General features: G+C 39.0%; 1 non-coding gene across 1 annotated transcript; it reads left to right on the forward strand.

The window, feature by feature from the left end:
- Positions 1-6,444: 6,444 nt before the first annotated feature.
- On the forward strand, positions 6,445-6,608 carry LOC118578990. Its single transcript, XR_004944365.1, has one exon. It is a non-coding gene; the product is annotated as a U1 spliceosomal RNA (small nuclear RNA).
- The last annotated feature ends 16,884 nt before the right edge of the window (positions 6,609-23,492 follow it).

Consider the following 23,492-nt stretch of genomic DNA (forward strand, 5'->3'; position numbering starts at 1 on the left):
ATGTGTTATGGAGCATATATGTCATATTAATGTGTGCACGTGTAATATTTGTGTGTAGAGGCCAATGATTGACATCAAATATCTATACTCAATCATTCTCTCCTGTGTATATTTTTCATTTATTGTTTATTCATTTATTTATTTATAAATTCACGTAATTATATGTAGGTGAATTTCTAAACAGTCTTAGTAAATAAGAAACACAGAGCCAAATACAGAGGAAATAGCCAAAGAAATCAGAGCAATAGCTACGACTAGCTTCCAGCTTACCTGTAGCATGAATCTTAAAGGAACTTATTAATAAAATCAAATCTGAGGCCAGTTATTGGGGTGAATGCCTGAAGGTCAGAGAGACAGAACAAGCCACAGCTATCTCATCTTGCTAGTTCCTCAGGTGATCCTGTCTCCTCAGGCTAGAAGCTTCTGAATCCTCTTCCACATGAATCTCAGCTGAACTGTGTTGCTCCAAAGCCTGAACGCTTAACCAACCAAATGCTTAACTAACTACATGATTTACTCTTCTAGTTCCTGGTCCTCAGGCCTTATATACCTTTCTCTTTCTGCCCCCACTCCCTGGGATTAAAGGTTGGGTTTCTGGGATTAAAGGCGTGGGTCACCATGCTTAGCTGTTTCTAAAGTGGCCTTGAACTCAGAGATCCTGCTAGCTCTGCCTCCCAAGTGCTGGGATTAAAGGCGTGCACCACCACCACCCAACTTCTGTTATGGCTTACTCTTCCCATTTTCTAGCCACCATTTTTGTCTTTGTTCTAGTGGCTGACCCCAGATATGTTTATTTTGGGGAACACACAATATTTCAGGGAACACAATACCCACCACATTTCCCCTGTTTTTGTCTAAAATTTAAAAAAGGTTATAACTAATACAAGAAAAACTATCCAATAAGTATATACAATATATACAGTCAAGATTTACATTAATAATGTCTAGTCCATTAACATTTGTCAAATTCAGATAAAAACTCCATTATATATATATAAACAATGTCCAGTCCAGTAACATTTGATAAACTCTGGCAAAAAATTTTTCAGTACTTTTACTATTTAAAACAAGTAGTTCCTTTTCAAATTTAGATCCAATAATTGACCTTTTTATCTGATTATATCCATATTCTCTCTTTTTCCTTTTCATAATAGCTTCAGTAATCTACCTTTTGTCGTTTTTTATATCTTCTCCTTTTTTCTTTTTACAGTAGATTCAGTGATCTACCCATTTATCCTATTATTTCTTCATCCTTTTTTTCAGAGTAGATTTATTGATCTACCTCATATCTAATCTCCATGTTCAGTTCTTTTCCTGACCATTAACAATTAACAATTTGTAACCAACCATCATAAACAATGACAATATCCAAAACTCATTAAATGACCGAAAACCTCCCATCCCACCTTTTGGTGATGTGGGCATTGTCTTCTTAAAATTACTTCCATCTTTAGGGGATCCTGAAAAGAAAATTTTTGGGTTAATTGTCAAGTCCTATATCATTTGTCCAGCCGCTGCATAGTGATAAAGTGCAGGGCTTGTTTCAAGTCCTTGTTCAAGTAGTCTGTCAGGCTGTATCATCTCAGCCAGTCATCTTGAAACTGTACTAAGTAGTTTGTAGTCCAAAGTCAATCTTTCCATGGTGTTATTCAGCTTAATGGCTATATCATAGTCCATGTGGATCATCATTGTGGGATCCTGTCATCTTTTTGAAGATTTCAAAGTCACTGTTAGGCATGACCTTACCATCACCAGTAGCTTCCTCAAAGAGCTACTTCCTGTCTGACTTGTGTTTTTATTGCCTTTCTTTCCTGCTTTCTCATTGGCTCTAAGCCCAGCCACATGATTTCCTCATCACTGCCTGTCTATACAGACCTCCAGGTCTCTATGGTTGGTACTGGGATTAAAGGCTCATGTCACCACATTTATCTGTGTCCTTAACCACACAGAGACTCTGCCTGCCATGTGATCCAATTAAGGGCATGTGCTACCACCACTGGACTTCTGTTTAATGGCTAGCTGACCTCTGATCTCCAGGCAACTTTATTTATTAACATACAAATAAAATATCACATTTCATCACAAATAAAGTATCATCACAATTATATTTCTTTGTATTATTTATTCCTTGTAGAAAATCTGAGTGTTTATTTTGGGCAAATAGAAAGGAAAGTGGAAAGGTTAAAGAACAATTACAGAAGGGTTATATTAAAATCTACTTACCTCCAACAATAGTACTTGCCTTAGTTAGATTTCTATTACTGTGAAAAGACACCATGACCACAGCAACACTTATGAAGGAAAATAATTAATTGAGGTGGCAGCTTCCACTTCCAGATGTTCAGTCCATTATCATCATGGTGGAATGTGGCAGCATGCAGGCAGACATGATACTGGAGAAGTATTTGAGAGTCCTACATCGTTCAGGCAACTAGAACTCAACTGTGGCACTTGCAGTAGCTTGATCATAAGAGAACTTAAAGCCCATGCCCACAGTGACACACTTCCTCCAACAAGGCCACACCACTTCCAAGAAGGCCACACCTCCTAATATACCATTCCTTTTGGGGGACATTTTCTTTCAAATCACCTCATCCCATTCCCTGGTCCCCAAAGGCTTATGGCCATATCATAATGAAAAAAAAAAAAAGCATTCAGTCCAACTTCAAAAGTCCCCATAGTCTATAACAGTCTCAAAATTGTTTCAAAGTGCAAAGTTTCTTCTGAGACACATGACAATCTCTTAACTACAATCCTCCTGTAAAAAATAAAATTAAAAAGTATATCACACACTTCCATCATATAATGACACAGGATATACATTACTATTCCAAAACACAGGGAAAGGAGCATAGCAAGGAAATACTGTACAAAATCAAGATCAAAAAACAACTAAGCAAACTCCAAACTCTGCATCTATATTTCTGATATCAAAATGCTCTTCAGATGTCCAACTCCATTCTGCTTTGTTGACTGCAACAGACTTCTTTCTCTTGGGCTGGTTCCATTCCCTGTTAGCAGCTTGCCAAGAAGGTATTCCATGACCCCAGGTTCTACAACATCTTGGGATCTCCAAGGCAATCGAGGCTTCAACTTACAGTTTCATCCAATGGTCTCTCTAGGCCTCCATTCAGTGACACCCCTGACACATGCCTAACCTCAGTGGCTTTCACTAGGTGTAGAGGCAAATTCCATACTCCTCTTCTTCTATCATTAATTCCAGGACCACATGGCCAAAGCTGACAAGTTATATTGCTTACTGGGGATAGAACATAGCCCTCTCGTTCAATTACATCTTCATTAGCTTTCTGTCTTTCACTGCCTAAGCTTGGTTGTCCTGAAACATGCTCTGTAGACCAGGCTGGCCTCAAACTCAGAAATCCACCACCTGTAGTTAGAGTTTTCCTTCCTGGCCCAGTCAGGACAAATCTCTCTTACCCGCCAGTCCCACAGTCGCTCAGACCCGACCAAGAAAACACACAGAAACTTACATTGTTTAGAAACTGTATGGCCGTGGCAGGCTTCTTGTTATCTGTTTCTTTTATCTTAAATTAACCCATTTCTGTTAGTCTATACTTTGCCACATGGCTTGTGGCTTACCAGTGTCTTTACATGTTGCTTTTCATGGTGGTGGCTGGCGGTGTCTCTCCCCAGTCTTCTACTTCCCAGAATTCTCTTCTCTCTTGTCCCGCCTATACTTCCTGCCGGGCCACTGGCCAATCAGAACTTTATTTACACAGAGTGATATCCACAGCACTTCCCCTTTTCTTTTTTTTTAAGGAAGGTTTTAACTTTTATATAGTACAATTATATATAACAAAACAATTATCAAGTAAGAATTATAGTTACAATATTAAAGAAGATATCCTATCTATCTTATATTTGTGAGTCTAAAGTTTTATATCTAACTTATCTTGTATCATAACTGAGGAAATTATAACTATCTAGACTTTAACCATATCAAAGACCTCAGAAGGTTATAATATTTCCTGAGAACCAGGAGAAGGATGTAAGCATTTTTTAGGAGCCTTATAAGAGTAGACAGAGACAGCTGGCAGCCTGGACAGTCACCTAATGTTCTTTTGTAGAGTTGGGGCATTTGTCTTTAGCCCACAGGGCTAGAGTCTGTCGGTCATTTTTCTTAGTGTCCTGTAGAATGTCTGGCAGTTTCCTCTGTGAAGCAGGAACCTGAAGGACCATTTTGTCAAGCAAAGTTTAGTGGTCATCTTTTTATGGGTCCTGCATGTCCAGTCGATCAAGCAGTACAGGCAAGAACAGTTTCTTGCCCAAATGGCTATTTTTGTCAAGGTGAAGATAAACTTCATATAAAGTGTCTTCAATGCCCATCCTCCTCTCTGAAGTAAAATGGTGTTGTCAGGAGCAGACATGTCTCATTGTCCAGAAAGTCTAAATTTTAAGTGTTTTAAATGCTATATTTTGTAGGTCTTTGAAGTATTTGAAGATTACCTATCTATCTGAAATATGTCTATGTATATCTAGAAGACTTAACTAACATGGCTACGAGTATGATTATCATAGATGACTAATTATTAATCTATTTTTAATTATCCATTTTAATTTAAAATGAGCTATACAAACATAATACCTTAAACATGATTAGAAATATACATACAGTATAACAAAATTAACTTTAAGTTTGTATCAATAGACTAAAATCTATATCAATGTAAAACATTTTAAACAAGTTGTTGTTCTTTAGAAGTTCCTTAATCTATCCTTTTATCCTATTATATCTATATCATATCCCCTTTTTATCTTTAGAAAGTAATTGTATTTTTAATCAATCTGTTTTAAATAAAATAGTGGTTTTTCTCTGTCCCACATCAGAGGGCTCTTCTGATTTGGGACATAAGAAGCTCTTACCCTTTTTTTTTTAGCAATATGTCTGGGTTTAGAGAAGGAGTGAGCCAATTCCATCTCTAAAGCCAGCTTGATAATTTTGGGAATGTGGACGTAGTTTTTCTTACTACTTCCTGTTGGAGGGGGGCGCTGTATCTTATGGGGACATAAAGAATATTTTAGGATTATGGAGTAGTCCGTGAGGGTGAACCTCTGAGCCAGTTGCCTTGAAACCATTTTGTATGTCAGATCATCTGGGCCATGGTGTCATCGGAGACCTTTTAGGTGGTCTTGGCTGATCAAACCTGATATATCTTAATCTGGAATAAATCCATAGCCTCTGGCTTTCTGTGGAAACAAAAGCAGAGACTCTTTTCCAAAGCAACATATCCTTATATCCAAATTTTAAAGTCAAGGTACCTTTAAAATTTACATTTTTGTTTAACTCAACAGCTTTTATGATCAAATCTTTTTCTGTGGTTAAAAATCCCAAAGACAAGACAAACCAGATTCTCTGTGTAATATCCATCTTTGTAAGACTGAAACACCACTGTGGCTGTTGGCTCCGCCCACCTCAGCTTCCCAACATGGCGCTGGTACAGTTTACCGCCAGCTCTGGGTCTGGAGCCATGTGTACCATCAACTATCAGAAGCAGTTCTATCAAAGCAGTGTATAGCCCAGAAACTTTTTTTTTTTTTTTTTATACTAGCAAAGGCTAAATCTACCACACAGCAGAGTAAAGTGTCACTTGTAGATTCCTCATTCCCGCCGCATTGCAGGTCAGACGCACATGCCAGGAACCCGCCACAGTAGGTCAAACCGGCAGGCTGCCGCTAACTTAAGAAAGAGAACTAGGAAGCTGTTTTTAGTTACGGTTTAGAATCTTTTTTTCAGGTTTTAGGTGGAAACTCTTGACAACAGGTTGGAACCACCACTTGCTTTCCCAGTGCTGGGATTAAAGACTTGTACCATTAAAGGCTTACACCCAGCTCTAATCTTTTCTTTAATTCTTTTTCACAAATTGGAAACTTAGCTAAATGGGATCTTGGCCTGAAGTCACCACTCCCTTTTTTCAATTTCTAATCCATTCATCTTCTTGAACACAGGATTTAGCTCTATTTCACTTCCTGGTGCCCCTTTTCTTAATAGGGACATTTTTTGTTTCTTCTTGCTCAGATTGCTCCTTTTCTTTATAAATCTTCACTAGAGTTAACACTAATAAGCAAACGACAGTGTCTACACTGGACTGATTTGAGATTTCTTCTGCCAATGGAATTAATCAAAACCCTTCACTCTAGCCTCGTTCACACTCTCCAGACAAAAGGCAGCCACATTCTTTACCAAAATATCACAAGTACTATCATTAGGCCATATATTAATATTCTTATCCTCTGAGTAAGTTTCTAGTATTGTCAAGTGCTCTAGGAATTAAAACAGGGGAATGAGATGAGGAATTTAGACACTCAGAATATGCTTCCAAAGAGCTGAAGTTTGAGACAAGACTTAACATACATACATAAATAAATAGACACATCATACATACATATATACATACATACATACATACATACATACATACATACATACTTAACCTGGCAGGGGAGATACCATGATCACAAAGGTGGTTTTCCCAGGGCGAGGCTTATCCATTGTACTCTGGATGTGCTGACCCTGTGATTTCCCCTAATGAGGGAAACTCGACTGCATAATTTGTGGTAGTGGGGGACTGTGTTCGCACTCTCCCCTGTAATAATAAATAAATAAATAAGCTCCACAGAACCTAGAGAAAAATCATTTTAGAAAAGAAACAGTTTGTGAGAAGACCCTAAGATGACAATGTGCTTAGACTATTCAATGAATCATGCTCTGAAGTTAGTGACCCCTGCATAAAGACCATAGATTTATTCCAACTATAATTAAAAGATTTATTGATTAGCTGTTAGCATGAAAACAGTCTTAAAATCAAATCTCTGGCATGTTGTGAAGGAGAGGAATAGGAAAGGGTTTTTTAGAGGCAAAAGCCACAAGAAGACATTTAATAACTATGCAAACAAGCAAAAACTGGTGTGTCCTATCAAGTTTAAGTGGTTAAGGTGACTCAAAGCAATATTTGGATATCTGCATAAGTTGTGGAAGCCAAAAAAAGCAATTAGTTTCATCATAACAAGTAGACAGTCATGGCTGTACATATCTGGATAGGGATCAGTGAGTTAGGGCTCTTTTCTGTTAATCTATCTTTGTGGAATTTTGAGTCTAGGGCAAAGAGACATTAGGTACTAAAATGGAGGCCTAGCACAAAATGGAGTTTCTTTGGTCTGGCCTTTTCGAGAAAATGAAGACCACTGTGGAAGCAACCCTAAGAGTACTTAAATAAGTCACTTGAGTCTGCAAAAGCACTAACAAGTTAAATGAAATAATGAAAACAAATCAAGACATGAAGGTAGAATTTTAAAAAGAGATAGAATCACTAAAGAAAACCAAAACTGAAATAAAACTAGAAATGAATATTTTAGAATGTCAAACAAAACCTCAGAGGTATGTAGTTAGAGTTTTTCTGCATGACCCACAGTCAGGACAAATCTCTCTCACCAGCCAGGCCCATAGACACTCAGAACCAACCAAGTAAACACATAGAAACTTATATTGGTTACAAACTGTATGGCTGTGGCAGACTTCTTGTTATCTACTTGTTCTATCTTAAATTAACCCATTTCTGTTAGTCTATACTTTGCTACATGGCTTGTGGCTTACTGGTGTCTTTACATGTTGCTTCTCAGGGCAACGGCTGGCAGTGTCTCTTTGCCCCGGCCTTCCACCTCCCAGAATTCTCTTCTCTCTTGTCCCACCTATACTTCCTGACTGGCCACTGGCCAATCAGAATTTTATTTACACAGAGTGATATCCACAGCAGAGGTAACCCTCACCAACAGATTATAAACCATGGAAGAAAGAATTTCAGGTTTTGAAGACAAGGTAGAAGAAATAGATAACTCAATCAAAGACAATGTTAAATTTTTTTAAAAATTGAAGCACAAAACACTCAGGAAGTATGTCACACTGTGAAGATATCAGTTCCAAGAAAAACAACACTAGAGAAAGGAGATTCCAGGGCAGAGGGACAGAAATTACTTTTAATAAAATCATAGAAGAAAATTTCCCCAATCTAAAAAAAAAGAAAAGAAAAGAAAAGAAAAAGGTGAGGTTTCTATCAAAGTATAAGCCTACAGAGTACCAATTAGACAGAACCAGAAAAGAAAATCCTCATGAACAATAATAATCAAAACACTAAATGTACAGAATAAACAAAGGATATTAAATGCTTCAAGAGAAAAAGAACAGGAACACGATGGGGAAACCTGCAGAGATGACCAAACCAAACTAGTGGGAACTCATGAAAGTTGGACCAATGGCTGTGGAGCCTGCATGAGACTGGACTAGGCTCTTTGCATGGTGAGACAATTGTGTAGCTTGATCTACTTGGGAGGCCCCCTGGCGGTAGAATCAGAATCTATCCCTGGTGCATGAGTGGGCTTTTGGGAGCCCACTACCTATGATGGGACATCTTGTTCAGCCTTGAGGCAGAGGGAAGGGCTTGGACTTGCCTCTACTAGATGTGCATCCCCATGGGAGGCCTTGCCTTCTTGTGGGGATGTGGCTGGGGGGCAGGAGGAGGGAAGAGGGAGATCTTTAATTGGTGTGTAAAATGAATGAAAAAAAAATTTCTTAATTAAAAAAGAACCAAAAAAAAAAAAAGGAAAAGAAGAAGTAATACATAAAGGTGGACCTATGAGAAAAACACTCAACTTTTCAATGGAGATTCTGAAAGTGAAAAATGACAGGGAAGATGTTCTACCAACTCCAAAAGATGACAGATTCCAGCCCAGTCTACTATTCCCAAGAAAACTATGAGTTCAAAATCCACAGGAAAGCAAAACATTACATGATAAACAAATTTAAACAATATCTATCTACCAACCAAGCTCTATAAAAGGTGTGTGATACTGTGTTTCACAAAATATTGTGCACCCTAATAAACTTATCTGAGGTCAGAGAACAGAACAGCCACCAGATATAGAGGCCAGAAAATGGTGGCATACACGTCTTTAATCCTAGCATTCCAGAGGCAGAGATCTGCCTGGATCTCTGTGAGTTCAAAGCCACACTGGCAACAGCCAGGAACGGTGACACCTGCCTTTAATCCCAGGAAGTGAAGACAGAAAGCAGAAAGGTATATAAGGTGTGAGGAGCAGGAGCTAGAGTCTCATTAAGTTTTTAGGCTTTTGTGCAGCAGTTCAGTTGAGAGCCATTTGGATGAGGACTCAGAGGCTTCCAGTCTGAGGAAACAGGATTACCTGAGGAATTGGTGAGGTGAGGAAGCTGTGGCTTGTTCTGTTTCTCTGATCTTTCAGCATTCACCCCAATACCTGGCACCAGGTTTATTTTTATTAATAAGACCTTTTGAAATTTGTGTTATGAAAAGGCTCAAGAAGGAAATTTTTTTGTCTGTAGAGGATAATCACCCCTCAGAAGACACAAGGAATAAATAATTCCAGATAAGCAAATCAAAGGAAGGGGAAACCCAAACCCATAACAACAAATCACAGAAATCAATAAATACTTCTCAGTGATAACTCTTAATATTGTCTTAATTCCCCATAATAAGACAAAGGCTAATAGAGTAGATTAAAAAACAGGATCCATTTTTCTGCTATATCCAAGAAACACAACTCTTTATCAAGGACAGACACCAGTTCAAAGTAAATGATGCAAAAATGTATTCCAAGAAAATGATAAGAATAAGCAAGCAGGTGCATCAATTTCAGTGTCTGACAAAATTTATTTCAAGCCAAAACTAACAAGAAGATGTAAGGAAGATCCCTACATACTCTTCAAAGGAAAATTCCACCAAGAGATTACTGCCATTCTAAACACTTATGCATCAAACATAAGGACACCCAAGTTCATAAAAGAAACATTACTACAGCTAAAATTACATACTTACCTTCACACAGTGATGGTATGTAGTAAGCGTTCTTTTCAGACTATCTTTGGATCACCATTCCCAAATAACAACACAGAGACTTTTTATTAATTATGAAAGCTTGACCTATAGCTTAGGCTTGTCTCAACTAGCTCTTATAACTTAAATTAGCCCATTTATAATAATCTATGTTCTGCCATGTGATGTTACCTCTCTTCCATCTTGTACCTCCTATTTCCTCTCTGTGTCTGGCTGATGACTCCAACTTTCTTCTTCCCAAAGTTTTTTCTCTGCCCCGAAGTTCTGCCTAGCTATTGATCATTCAGTTTTTTATTACATAAATTATAGCAACACATCTTCATACAGTATACAAATATTCCTCAAAAATAGTGAATGACTTAAATATACCACTTTCTTCTCTAGACAGGTCATCAGGACAAAAACTAAACAAAGGAATGGTTGTCTTAAATAATATCATAAGCCAAATGAACCTAGTGGATATCTATAAAACATTTTACATAAATATGAAAGAAGATAATTTTCTTCACATAGACTCATAGAACTTTCTCTAAATTGACCATATACATGAACATAAAACAGGTCTCAACAGATATATGAAAACTAAAATTATATCCTGCATCCTCTCTGGTCATTGGATAACATCAACAACAAAAAGAACAGAAAGTACAAACTCATGGGAACTGAACAACTATTGAACTCAGAGACTAAGGTAGCATAAATAGGGCCTGCATGTGTATACACCAGCTAGGGTCCTAGAACTGAAATGAGAAGTGGACACATGTCCCCATTCCTATCCCTGAAGCTATATCAAACTAATAACTACTTACAAACAAAAATTTAGTTTTCTCCAAGAGAGTCTCACTGGGGAAGCAAACTACTCTTGGGGTGGCATGCATGTCTAGCTATCAGGGGCCAATAGAAAACAAACTCAATAGGATATTTGCAGGTTCCTTGTCTTATACTGTTTTTTGGGGGTTTTGCTGTGGTTTTTTTGTTTGTTTGTTTGTTTGTTTGTTTTTTGGTTTTTCGAGACAGGGTTTCTCTGTGTAGCTTTGAACCTTTTCTGGAACTCACTCTGTAGCCCTGGCTCTGCCTCCCGAGTGTTGGGATTAAAGGCATGCGCCACCACTGCCCGGCAGTCCCATAATGTTTTGCCCACTATGTGTAGTATTTTGGAGTATTTTTATTTTTATTTATATACTTTTTCTCTCTTTTTACCTTATAGACCCTTTGGTTATATATTGTGACTTCCATTTTAGTGTTTTTATGGTATTCCTGAGTGTACAAACAGGTGGGTCTCTGCATCTGTATCTGCTTTTTGTGCCTTTTCTTAGGCTCTTTTCCTTCTGTTGCTGTTGTCTTATTTCAATATGCTAGTTTTTGTTTTATCTTATTTTATTTTTATTATTATCCAAAAAAGCCTGTTTGTTTTCTAATGAGAAAAATAAAGGAGGTGGATCTGGATGACAGGGGAGGTGGGGAACAATTAGGAGGAGTAGACAGAAGGAAAAGTGTAATTAGGATATATTGTAGTATATTATATGAGAAAAAAACTATTTTCAATAAAAGAAAAAATGGAATTTCTCTTTCAAAATCTTCTCCTTAATGCTCAGAGGTCTATGTTAAAGAGAAGGTGGAAATATTACAAGAACAAGAGGTAAAGACAACAGGATGGATACACACATATGAACTCACAGCATGCCCAAGACAAAGTTGAGCCAGACAAATACTGGAACTGAGAAGAGGAAGTGGACAGAAAATCTAATGTATTAGTAAGAACTGATACCCAAATGAAAAAGGAAAAATCAGTTTTCTCCAGTGGAGTCTAGCTAAATATATTAACCACAATTCAAAACAGATACTATGCCCAAGAATAGTTGGTCAATACAAAATAAACTCAATGGTATTTTTGTAGACATTTGTCTCATTTTGTTTTGTTCATGCATTTTTAGTCTTTGGCTTATTTTGATTTCCACTTTAGTATATTTTTGTGGGGGATTTTTGTGTATGTTGATTTGCTATTCATTTCGTTTGTTTGTTGTTTTTAAAGAGAGGAAAAAAACATAATGTTGGGTGGTTAGGGAGGTGGGACAGATCCAGGAGGAAATGGAGGAAGGAGAAAACATGATTAAAACATTTTTATATTAATAAAATGTAAGAAATGGGTGAATAAGATTAATGAATATGAATACAGGGCTGCATGGACCAAAGGAAGGAAACAATATTTTCTTATTACTAAATCTGAGTTTCATTTGTACAGAATCATCTATGCTGCTTTGTGTTAAATAGTGGCCAGAGAAAAATAGAAATGGAAGCAGAAATCTCACAAGAAGTAATAATTGCATCATAATCGTAGATGACTGGACATAATTGTTATGAATATATCTCCAGTTTCCCCTGGGCTTAATGCCAGGAGCATTTTCAGTTCTCATGCTACTAAAAGAGAAGAATTCAGATAGGACACAGCAGTAGAGCAGGCTTAATTATAGCAAGCAATGAAACAAGAATACATCCTTCAGAATCAGATGGGTTAAGAAGTGCAACAATGGGCCAATTCTAGAAGGCATGGGTCTAATATTTTTCTTCTCCCCATTATTTCCTCTCTTCTTTTTCCCTTGTGGGCATTTTCCAAGATAGAAGTGTGTTTTCTTTCTTTTTTGGCTTTTCGAGACAGGGTTTCTCTGTGTAGCTTTGTGCCTTTCCTGGAACTCGCTTGGGAGACCAGGCTGGCCTCGAACTCACAGAGATCTGCCTGCCTCTGCCTCCCCGAGTGCTGGGATTAAAGGCATGCGCCACCACCGCCTGGCAGAAGTGTGTTTTCTTGAAAGCAGCTAAATACATCCAGAGTCAAGAGCAGAGATAGAATGAATGATAGATCCTGTGCTGTTGGAATGGTGCCGCCCACAATCATCAAGTCGTCCCACACCAATTAGTACATTCAATACAATCTTCCACAGACATACTCACAGGCCAACATTGTGGGATGACTGAACCCTAATAGGCCTGAGGGCTAGCCGGCCCAAACCAGTAATAATCTATTTCTGGAAAGCCAACCTGGATCTACCTGAGGACATTTGCAACAGCAACTGATACATGATCTGAGATGAGCTGGACCAATAAGAGGCAGCTATGTCTCACCAGGAGATGCATATTCATCAGACCTTCCCATGAGGCAGGATGGAGGGTATATAAGGCTTGCCTCTTCCTAAATAAACTGAGCTTGCTGTTTCAAGTTCCTTCCAGAGTCTGTGTAGATGACTCTGTGCCTACTCGCCCCCTCCCCCAAAGGAAACAGCACAGGACCCTGCCACACAATGTGATATAGACAATACCTCATTGAAAGTTTACAATTAAACTAACAATCACAGTTGCCCACCAAAACTAAATGTTAAGTTCCTGTTGCTGACCTACACATTGTGGTGGCTAGACATAGAGACATCACCCTGGAATTGGTCTAAAAATCTTCCTTCAAGTTAACTACCCTTCATAGTTCAGGATGATACTGTGTAGGATACTCAGAGAGGAAAGCCATCAACAATTTAATCCACTTGAGAATCACCCAACAATTTGATCCAGTTGTAAATCATGTACGCTTCAATACCAGCCTGTCAGACAAGATGTGCTCAGAGATGCTATCAGGGATGGGACTTATGCTTTCCTTCTTTTTTTTTTTTTCTTTATTATTATGTGTTTTAAATTTTATACATCAGCCATGGGTTCCCCTATCCTCCCCCTCCCGCACCCACCCCCACCTTACCCCTAACCCCTCCTCTCCATTCCCATGTCCTCCAAGATCAAGGCACCCCTGGGGATTCATTTAAACCTCATGGATTCAGTACAGGCAGGTCTTGTCACCTCCTTCCAGACTGAGCAAAGTGTCCCTGTGTAAGCCCAAGGTTCCAAACAGCCAGCTCATGCACTAAGGACAAATCCTGGTCCCACAGACTGGGTGCCTCCCAAACAGTTCCAGCTATTCAATTGTCTCACTTATCCAGAGTGCCTGAATCAGCTGGGGGCCTCACAACCTTTGGTTCATAATTCATGTGCTTCCATTTGTTTAGCTATTTGTCCCTGTGATTTTGCAATCTTGGATTCAACAATTCAGGCTCTTGCAGACCCTCCTCTTTCTCGACAGTTGGACACCTGGAGCTCCACCTGGGGCCTGGCTCCATCAGTTATTGGACGAGAGTTCCAGCATGACAGTTAGGGTGTATAGCCAACTGATCACCAGACTAGGTCAGATCAGGCTTTCTCTCGACCATTGCCAGCAGTCTATAGAGGATATATCATTGTGGATTTTGGGGGACCTCTCCAGCACTCTGCCTATTCCTGTTCTCATGTGGTCTTCATTTATCATGGTCTGTTATTCCTCATTCTGCCTTTCTGTTCTTGATCCAGCTGGGATCTCCTGCTCCCCTAAGCTTTCTTTCCCTCAAATCTTGCCCTTCATTATTCCCACTGTCATCCCGGTTGTTCATGTAGATCTCATCCATTTCTCTGTCATTGGGTGATCCTTGGGTCTTTCCTAGGGTCCCGTTTTCTAGGTAGTCTCCCTGGAGTTGTGTAGCAGTCTAGTCATCTTTGTTTTACATCTAGTATCCTCCTATGAACGAGTACATACCATGTTTGTCCTTCTGAGTCTGGGTTACCTCACTCAGGATGATTTTTTCTAGATCCATCCATTTGCCTGCAAACCTCATGATGTCATTGTTTTTCTCTGCTGAGTAGTACTCCATTGTGTATATGTACCATATTTTCTTTATCCATTCTTCAGTTTGAAGGGCATCTAGGTTGTTTGCAGTTTCCGGCTATTACAAACAAAGCTGATATGAACATAGCTGAGCAAATGCCCTTGTGGTATGATTGAGCATTATCTCTTCATTCTTTACTTTTTATCCCAGAGTAGACCATCCAGGAAAAAGGTCTTTTTCTTTTCTTCAAAGTTCATTCTATATAGAAATAATTCTAAGTAGATGTATAAGATTCAAGAATATGTATAGTTACTTAAGTATTTCTAATATGGAAAAGTTCACCAGGGAAAAGGACATTATATATGGGCTCTCCAATGGGGAAGTCTCTGCAGTTTGTTTGACCTTCTTACTTATAGTAACTACTACTATGTATTGTTTGCATCCTATTTCGGTAACTCTGAAACGGGCCAGCTGGAAAGGCCACCACCAGCTAATTTTACCTGTTATTTTAGAGGATTTGAGATGGCTTATCTGGAAAGATCACCATCACCTATTATTTATTACTTATGATCAATCTATTGGTCAGTCCTTGTTAGAATTACTTTCCTGCCTAAAACAAGTAGGTTAGCACCACAGTAATGAATTTATGATAGATTTGGAAACCTAAAGTGAATAGGATTTTGTGAATACATTTGACAAAAAGACTTCAGCCAGTGGTAAACAGGAGGAGCTTGGTCATGGGCCTTCAAAAATATGACTGTACTCTTCAAGACTGCGAGGACAGATCTTCTATGTAAAGTGAGACAATATGGCCCTGGTAGACACAGGAGAAAACAGAGGGCTAGGCAAATTTTCAATCACCAGAGGAGGGGCAAGTTTCCAAAAAAGGTTCAGGGTCAGGAGCAAGACCCAGCACAGGAAGAAACAATTAGGTATTGGTGGACAGAACAGTGGGGACCACAGAGAAGTTAGTTAGGAAAGGAGCTGGGATGATATGAGGTTCAGAAGACAGGACAGAGCAATGAGCAAAGCTAGACTACAAACCTAATCTAAAGGGCTTGGTTTTCCCTTCTTAGACCCTGTACTCTGAATAACTCATTCAAAGTTTGATGGTAGGCCAGATCTCTTTTCTGGGACCAAATGATTCAACTCTAGCAGAGAAGGCCAGGCTTTGTTGGCAATTTTTTCAATCTATGTTCAGATAATCAGGCTGAAATGATCTGGGAAATTTCAGGTAATCCAAAGCCTCATCAACCAACAGTGTTTCCCTTCTTGTGAAAAGGAATGCTTGCAAGGTGTTTCACAGATTGGAGAGTTCCCTTTTCCTTCCAGGGAGAAGACCTGATGTAACAAACTCTTTGTCCAGAGAAATGATGTTTGTATGGTGTTTTACAGATCAAAGGGCTCCTCACTGAACCTTATGGGAAAGGGTCTTACATTTAAAAAAACAAATTATTCATCATCATCACCATCATCATCATCATCATCATCATCATCATCATCATCACATTCATCCCTCAGCCTGCATCTGGTATGATATAATTGCAGTCATTTTACTTTTGAAACTCTTGCTTTACTATAAAAATTTCCCAAGGCACTAGACTTCCTTTGGCCACTGGCTAATAAAAGACTCATTATACTTTTGTTTGGGGATTTTTTTTTATTAAGAAATTTTTTATTCATTTTACATATCAATCACAGATTCCCCCTCTCATCCCTCTTCCCATTTCCCCCTCCAGCCTTCTCCCCCAGCTCACCCCTCATCCCCTCCTCCAAAAAAGGTAAGGACTCCCATGGGGAGTCAGCAACACCTGGTACATTTTGTTTAGGTAGGTCCAAGCCTCTCCTTGTAGTGGGTAGCCATCCCAGCATTGGCCTGGAAGTTCCAACACCCATTGAGGCTTCAGTAATGATCACACCCACAAGGCGGGGCAGAGGAGGGAGCGGAAGAGGGAGGAGCAGGAGGAGGTGGCTCTCTTGGTGCCGGGACGCGGGACGCTAGAGGTGGACCGAGCCGAGTTCTCCAGAGAACGCCGCCGGACTACCCTATACCTTTGCCAGACTCTGCGACCTACCCCTTCATTTGTAAGTTACCCCACAAAATAAACCTCCCTTTTAACTACGTGGAGTGGCCTTAATAATTTCACCAATATCTCCTCCTGCCTCAAGGCTGTGCAAGGCGTCCCACTACAGGTAATAGGCTCCAAAAAGCCAGTTCATGCACTATGGATAGATCCTATTCCCACTGCCAGGGGCTCCTTAAACAGATCAAGCTACACAATTGTCATGCGTATGCAGAGGGACTAGTCCTCTCCCATGCAGGCTCCAAGGCTGTGTTTCATGAGTTCCCGCTAGCTTGGTTAGGTTGTATCTATAAGTTTCCCCATTAAAATCTTGTTGCCCCTTGCTCATAGCATCCTCTTCCCTCTCTTCAACTGGACTTCTGAAGCTGGGCCTGGTGCTTGGCTGTGGATCTCTGCATCTGTTTCCATCAGTTACTGGATGACATCTCTATGATGACAGAGTAGTCACCAATCTGATTATCAGGACAGGCCAGCTCAGGCACCCTCTTCACTATTGCTAGTAGTCTAAGCTGGGGTCATCCTTGTAGATTCCTGGGAACTTCTCTAGCACCAGCTTTCTCCCTATCCCCATGATGTCTCCCTCTATCAAGATATCTCTTTCATTGCTCTCTCACTCTATCCCTGTTCCAGCTTGACTATTGAGTTACCTTGTGTTCTCACCCCCATATCCTACCCTCTATTGCCCCCCTTTATCCCCAGTTTACTCAGGAGATCTCATCTATTTCCCCTTCCCAGGAAGATCCATTCATCCCTCTTTGGGTCCTCCTTGTTACCAAGCTTCTCTGGAGCTATGGGTTGTAGTTTAGTTATTCTTTGCTTTACATCTAGTATCCACTTATGAGTGAGTACATACTATTTTTGTCTTTCTGAGTCTGGGTTACCTCACTCAGGATGATATTTTCTAGTTCCATCTGTTTACCTGCAAATTTCATGATGTCATTGTTTTTTACTGCTGAGTAGTTCTCCATTGTGTATATGTTTTCTTTATCTATTCTTCAGTTGAGGGGCATTGAGGTTGTTTCCAGGTTCTGGCTATTATGAATAATGCTGCTATTAATATAGTTGAGCATGTGTCCTTGTGGTATGTTTGAGCATCCCTTGAGTATATACCCAAGAGTGGTATTAGTGGGTCTTGAGGTAGATTGATTCCTAATTTTCTGAGAAACCACCATATTGATTTCCAAAGTTACTATACAAGTTTACACCCCACCAACAGTACAGGAGTGTTCCCCTTTTCCACATCCTCTCCAACTATTACTATAGCTCTATAGGACTCACTATCCTCTTAAGTGGCTAAATAAGTATGGTAATGTGTAACTTTATCACATAAATTATTTCACATCACTATGAAAAGCCATTTTTTTTTCAATTTTTGCAAAGGAACTATCAATTGTCCCACTTGTAATGGTTAAATGGAGACTTTAATAAACGTTCTCAACTAGACTTCTCTTAAGGAGTTCTTTTATATGTTAAATCCAGCAAGTCAACAGTGAACCTCAGCCTGGTAATAGAGCTGCTTTGATTCCTGGAGTGGTTCAAAAGAAAATGCCTCCCAAAAGGAGTGGCATTATTAGGAGGTGTGGCTCTGTTGGAGCAGGTGTGGTTTTGTTGGAGGAAGTATGTCACTGTGGAGGCAGGCTTTGGGGTCTCATATATGCCTAAGCCACATGCAGTGAGATAGATCATATCCTGTTGCCTGTGAGTCAAGGTGTAAGAACTCTCAGCTACTTCTCCAGCACCATGTCTGCTCGCATGCTGCCTTGCTTCCCACCATGATGATAATGAACTAAACATCTGAACTGTAAGCAAGCCACCTCAATTAAATGTTTTCCTTTATAATAGTTGCTGTGATCTTATTGTGTGTTTTCATAGCAATAGAAACCCTAAGACAGTCACGGTTTTGGTAATTATGACCCTCTACTAGGTACTCTGCCACCTAACCCAGACATCATTCATCATTTTAAAAAAGCACTAATCCAAACCATAAGTATAGAACCCTTATAGCCAAATCACATCAAAACTATCATTTTGGGTTTTCAACACATCAAAATATTCTTTCTGAACCTACAAAATTCTTGTCCTTATTAAATACATTCATCCTTCCCCTCAGCTCTAAAAGTCTTAGCTTATTCCAACATGAATTTAGAATATAAGTTAAGAATCTCATCTAAATATTATCTAAATGAGGTATGGATGAAAGTCGTAATTCATCCAAAGGCAAACTGCTTTCTACCTTGTTTATAAATCACAAAAACTTGTGTGCTCCTAAAGCACACTGGTGGAAGAAGCACTAAATAGTTATTCTCATGCCAAAGGGATAAATAAGAGTAAAATAATCAATACCAAACAAACTAGAACACCAATATTAAATCTTGAAGCTTGTGATTAAACCCCTTTGACTCCATGTACAACCCTCTGGACACACCAGATGTAGGGTTGGGCCTCTAAGGCTTCAGGCAGCCTCAGTGGGTGGTCTTGACAGGAACATCTGCATGTGTTAAATTCATGTGACAGTGGCCCTCCCAGGATGTCAGTGCATATGCCACTATAATTCTGAGATTTCAGCATGGTCCCAATTCCTTAGTCTCATTAGGTTGTTCTAGAAGAGTCTCTTTGTGGTATTCTGTGCTTAGAATTTTTCAAAGGCATCAGTCTCATTAGGTTGTTCTAGAAGAGTCTCTTTGTGGTATTCTGTGCTTAGAATTTTTCAAAGGCATCCTTTAACACCTAGATGGAAGAATCTATGTGCTGAAACATTCCCAGAGAAACAGAACAATGTAAACACTACCACATTGCCTAAGCCCTCAGCAGAATGACCTGAACTGCACTTTGGCCCATTACAGTTTTGTCTAATGTAGCCAAGTAGTACTGTGCTGAATGAATGAGCCAAGTCCTGATGTATCATTGGCAGCAAAATCCAGAATGTTATGGGAACCCAGCCCACAAAGCCCTGGCATGTGAGCCATGTGATGGAAGCAGAGACTCCACAGATCTCCAAATTGCCATTGGCATTAGTCTCTCACTGTCTTGATAGGTGATATGTTGCTTCCTTCTGTTCATACTAATCTTGTCAAATGATCCTTGTCTATATCCTTGGTACTTTGTCAACTGGTTTAGTGCTGTTAAATGAAATTCTAAGCGTATCTCATGGCCTTACCATTTATCTTTTGGAGTTAGAAGATCTAATATTTTCCACATGTCAAATCCTAGCCTCTTTTTCTATTGAGTGCCTCTTGGGTCAATAAACTTGTTCTTACCTAATTTATATTACCAGTATGTAATGAAGAAGGACAAAGTTTCTTCCTTTTTCTCTTTTTCATCTTCTCTACAAGGAGATAGTGTACATGACAAAAGGTCAAGATTTGAGCAAGTGGCCCCAAGGCTAGCATTTATCATAGAAGTCTCAGGCTCTGCTAGAAGTTCTCTAGTGGCACTATTTGATGAAGAAGTTGAGTTTCAGAGACACCTTCTTCCCTATAGAGGTTGCACATTTGTCTCCACTTGTGGGTTGCAATGACTTCAGTCATTTACTCTTCAGATCCCCCTTTTCGGGTAAAAACACAAGTATTTGCCATTCTATGATGACTGCTTTCTATGGGACCCATAGGACACATAGGCAGCACTGGTGTGTCTTCATTCTGTAAGGTTCCATAGAAATGGCAACTTACAGGGTATTCTGGCCTCTGAACTTGGCTGAATTTCATTCCAAGACTTTCACACTATGCTAGACCTCAGTATAAGCTGGCTGACTTAAAAAGGAAATATATTTCTCCTATATGTTCTCTCTGTCTGCCATCCCCACCTATTTCTCTCCTGCCTTGCTATTGGCTGTTCAGCTCTTTTATTAAACTATCAGGTGTTCTAGACAGCACAGCAACACAGCTTCACAGAGTTAAATAAGTGCAACATAAACAATGTTAACACACCTTAAAATAATATTCCTTAACACAAGCCTCTTTTGTAAACATATTAAATAGAATGCCAAACCTGTTTGTTAAGGTGGGGGGCAGATTTTGGGAAAAAAAAAATAAAGAGCAGACTCCAACAATGAAACTGTTAACTATCTAAAGCTAATGAGGACCAGAAATAATTGAAGTATATCCTAAAAATTAGTAATGTAATATAAATTATTCTTTGAGAAAAATAGTAAAACATATTTTCCTTTTGTAAAACAAGCTGTAATGCTGTATGCCTAGTGATGGTGATGGGGGAAAAGTTATTGCCTTTGAGAATTCCTGGTCTTATTTTTTCTCAGCCATTTAAAATTTTTAATTAAAATATAATTGCATCATTTCTTCCCTTCCCTTCTCTTCCTCAATGACTTCCTGTGTCCTCTCCCTCCAACCACACCTGCATCCCACCATTTACTTTCAGATTCATGGCCTCTTTTTCTTTCATTATTACTACCAATATGTGCATAAATATGTAAATACAGCCTACAGGGTTCATTTAGTATTGTTTGTATGTGTGTAATTTCAGAACTGATCACTTGGTATTGAATAAAAAATAAGGGCTCATTCTTGTGGAAGAATAATTCTCTCTGTCTCAACAATTGTTAGTCAACTGTGGTTCTTTGTGTAGAGTTGGGGCTCAGGTGTTATTTCCCCTTTCCTTGTTAGAATGTCTACTACTGTTGTCACTGTTCGGGTCTTGTCTAATCAACCAAATTGTTGCAGTATTATGAGTGTAGCTTCCCTGTCATTTCTAGGAAAGAAGATCTCTCAGTGGACTTTCTGGTGCTTGTCTCTCACAAATTTTTCACCCACTGTTCTGAGTTGTTCCCTAAACCAAGGTGGAGGAGCTGCATCATAGTTGTGTCCATTGTGATGGCCACACCGTAATAAGTTGTTTTCCGCATGCTGACCAGTTATGATTTTCTGTGATAGTGTCATACTACATGGAGGTGGTTTGAAGGAGTTCAATATGGGTAATGTTTCACCTTTCTCACTGCAAAATTTAAAAGATAAAGGTCTTTATTCAATTTAATTGTTTTTGGTTTTGGTTTTTGCTTTTTTGGTTTTTTTGAAACAGGGTTTCTCTGTGTAGCTTTGCACCTTTCCTGGAACTCGCTTTGGAGACCAGGCTGGCCTCGAACTCACAGAGATCCACCTGCCTCTACCTCCTGAGTGCTGGGATTAAAGGCATACACTACAGCCCAGGTCAATTTAATTGTTTTTGTTTTTGTTTTTTTTTATTTTCCACTAAAACAAATGCTAAGCTTCCTAATGAAGAAAGCTTAAGAGAAAATGAATCCCACACCTTTGGTGGACTGGTATCACTTTAATTAAATTTAGTAGTTAAGCATTTCTTGAAAATTTACTGCTTTATCTTTGTACATATTATTGAAGGATGCTGCTTCACTACTTTATGATCAAGGTCTTAAAACTTGACTGAAACATCAAATTCTTTAAAATAAAGCACCCTACACAATGTAACTGAAGTGAGTATGGTGAAGCTCTAGCTGTATTCACCACCCTATCCCTGTCTGATTTATCCTGTTCCTATCTCCACCTGCACCCAGTCCATTCACAAAAACTGTTCTATTCCCTTCCCAGGGAGACCCATTTATCCCCTACTTGAGTCATTCTTGTTACTAGATCTATAGATTGTAGCGTGATTAGCCTTTACTGAATAGCTGATATTCACTTACAATATACTACTGTTGACTCTAATCATCCTTCTATGGAGTAGATCTCAAAATCCAGTTCACTATTCAAAAGAAACTTTGTCTTTGTACCCTTTCACTAAGGACTCCTCATTCTCACTTTAGTGCCCATCCTGCATTAAGTCTCTAGGCACTATCATTCCACTGTTTATTTAGAAATGTTTCATAGATGAATTTACCTGTTTTAGATTTTACACATATGTGATATTATGTGGTGTTTGCAATTCTAACCCTTTCTTATTTTACTTAGTCTAATGTCCTCTGTGCTCATCATGACACAGGTTAGTCCTGTCTTAGTAAATACAGCTAGAGCTTCACCATACTCACTTCAGTTACATTGCGTAGGATGCTAGAAGTGGGATCGCTGAAACGCATGTACAGTTCCACATGTTTTAAAAAATTTCATACTCTCTTCAATAACAGCATCCCAAAGATGTCACTATTTACATTGCTAACATTGAATAAAGATTGACCCATTCTCACCATCTTCAGCCAAACTTAATAATACAAACTGATGTTCCCAGATAGAAAGCAACACCTGAATTGAAAATTCTACAGGCTGATTGACAGCTTATAACTGCATTATCTTGGAGAGTTGGAATGCAGCTGCTGGTCCAGAACAAAAATACCACATACTGCATTTTAATACTTTGAGGAATACTTTGTTTCTAATCTAATATCATCAGGAATACTATGCATGCATTGCAGTATGTATTCACTAGCAGGACACTAGTTTCACCCACTCAAAAGCTTCTTTTCTTCTGGCTATTTCCCAGTGGGACCCTGTCACTGAAGAATGAGCTAATGGTTGAGATCAGGACTTTTTTTTTTAATTAACTGTTCTTACATGTGTCTGTGTGGGAACACAAGTATGTGTGTTGAGAGTTGCTGGTAGCAACAGGCCATGGGAGTACAAAGCAGGTGACAATTAGTGTTTAAAAAGTCAAACTAACAGAGCCAAGGGTTCTGGTATAGGACTAAGCCATCATGCAAAAAGCATTTTGGAGTTACTGCCTTTTGAATGAATTGGCTGTTTCTTGATGTAAACTTCTTGTTTAATAACAGCTATGATATCTCCCCATTATCACACATTTTCATAAATATATATTTATGTAATCTCATGATTACATCTCAGTCTTATGAGCACATATATCTGTAGGTGGTCAGGAAGATGACTTTTCATTTAGCT

The sequence above is a fragment of the Onychomys torridus genome, chromosome 2 (genome assembly GCF_903995425.1).
Source record: "Onychomys torridus chromosome 2, mOncTor1.1, whole genome shotgun sequence".
In the NCBI taxonomy this organism is placed as follows: Eukaryota; Metazoa; Chordata; class Mammalia; order Rodentia; family Cricetidae; genus Onychomys; species Onychomys torridus.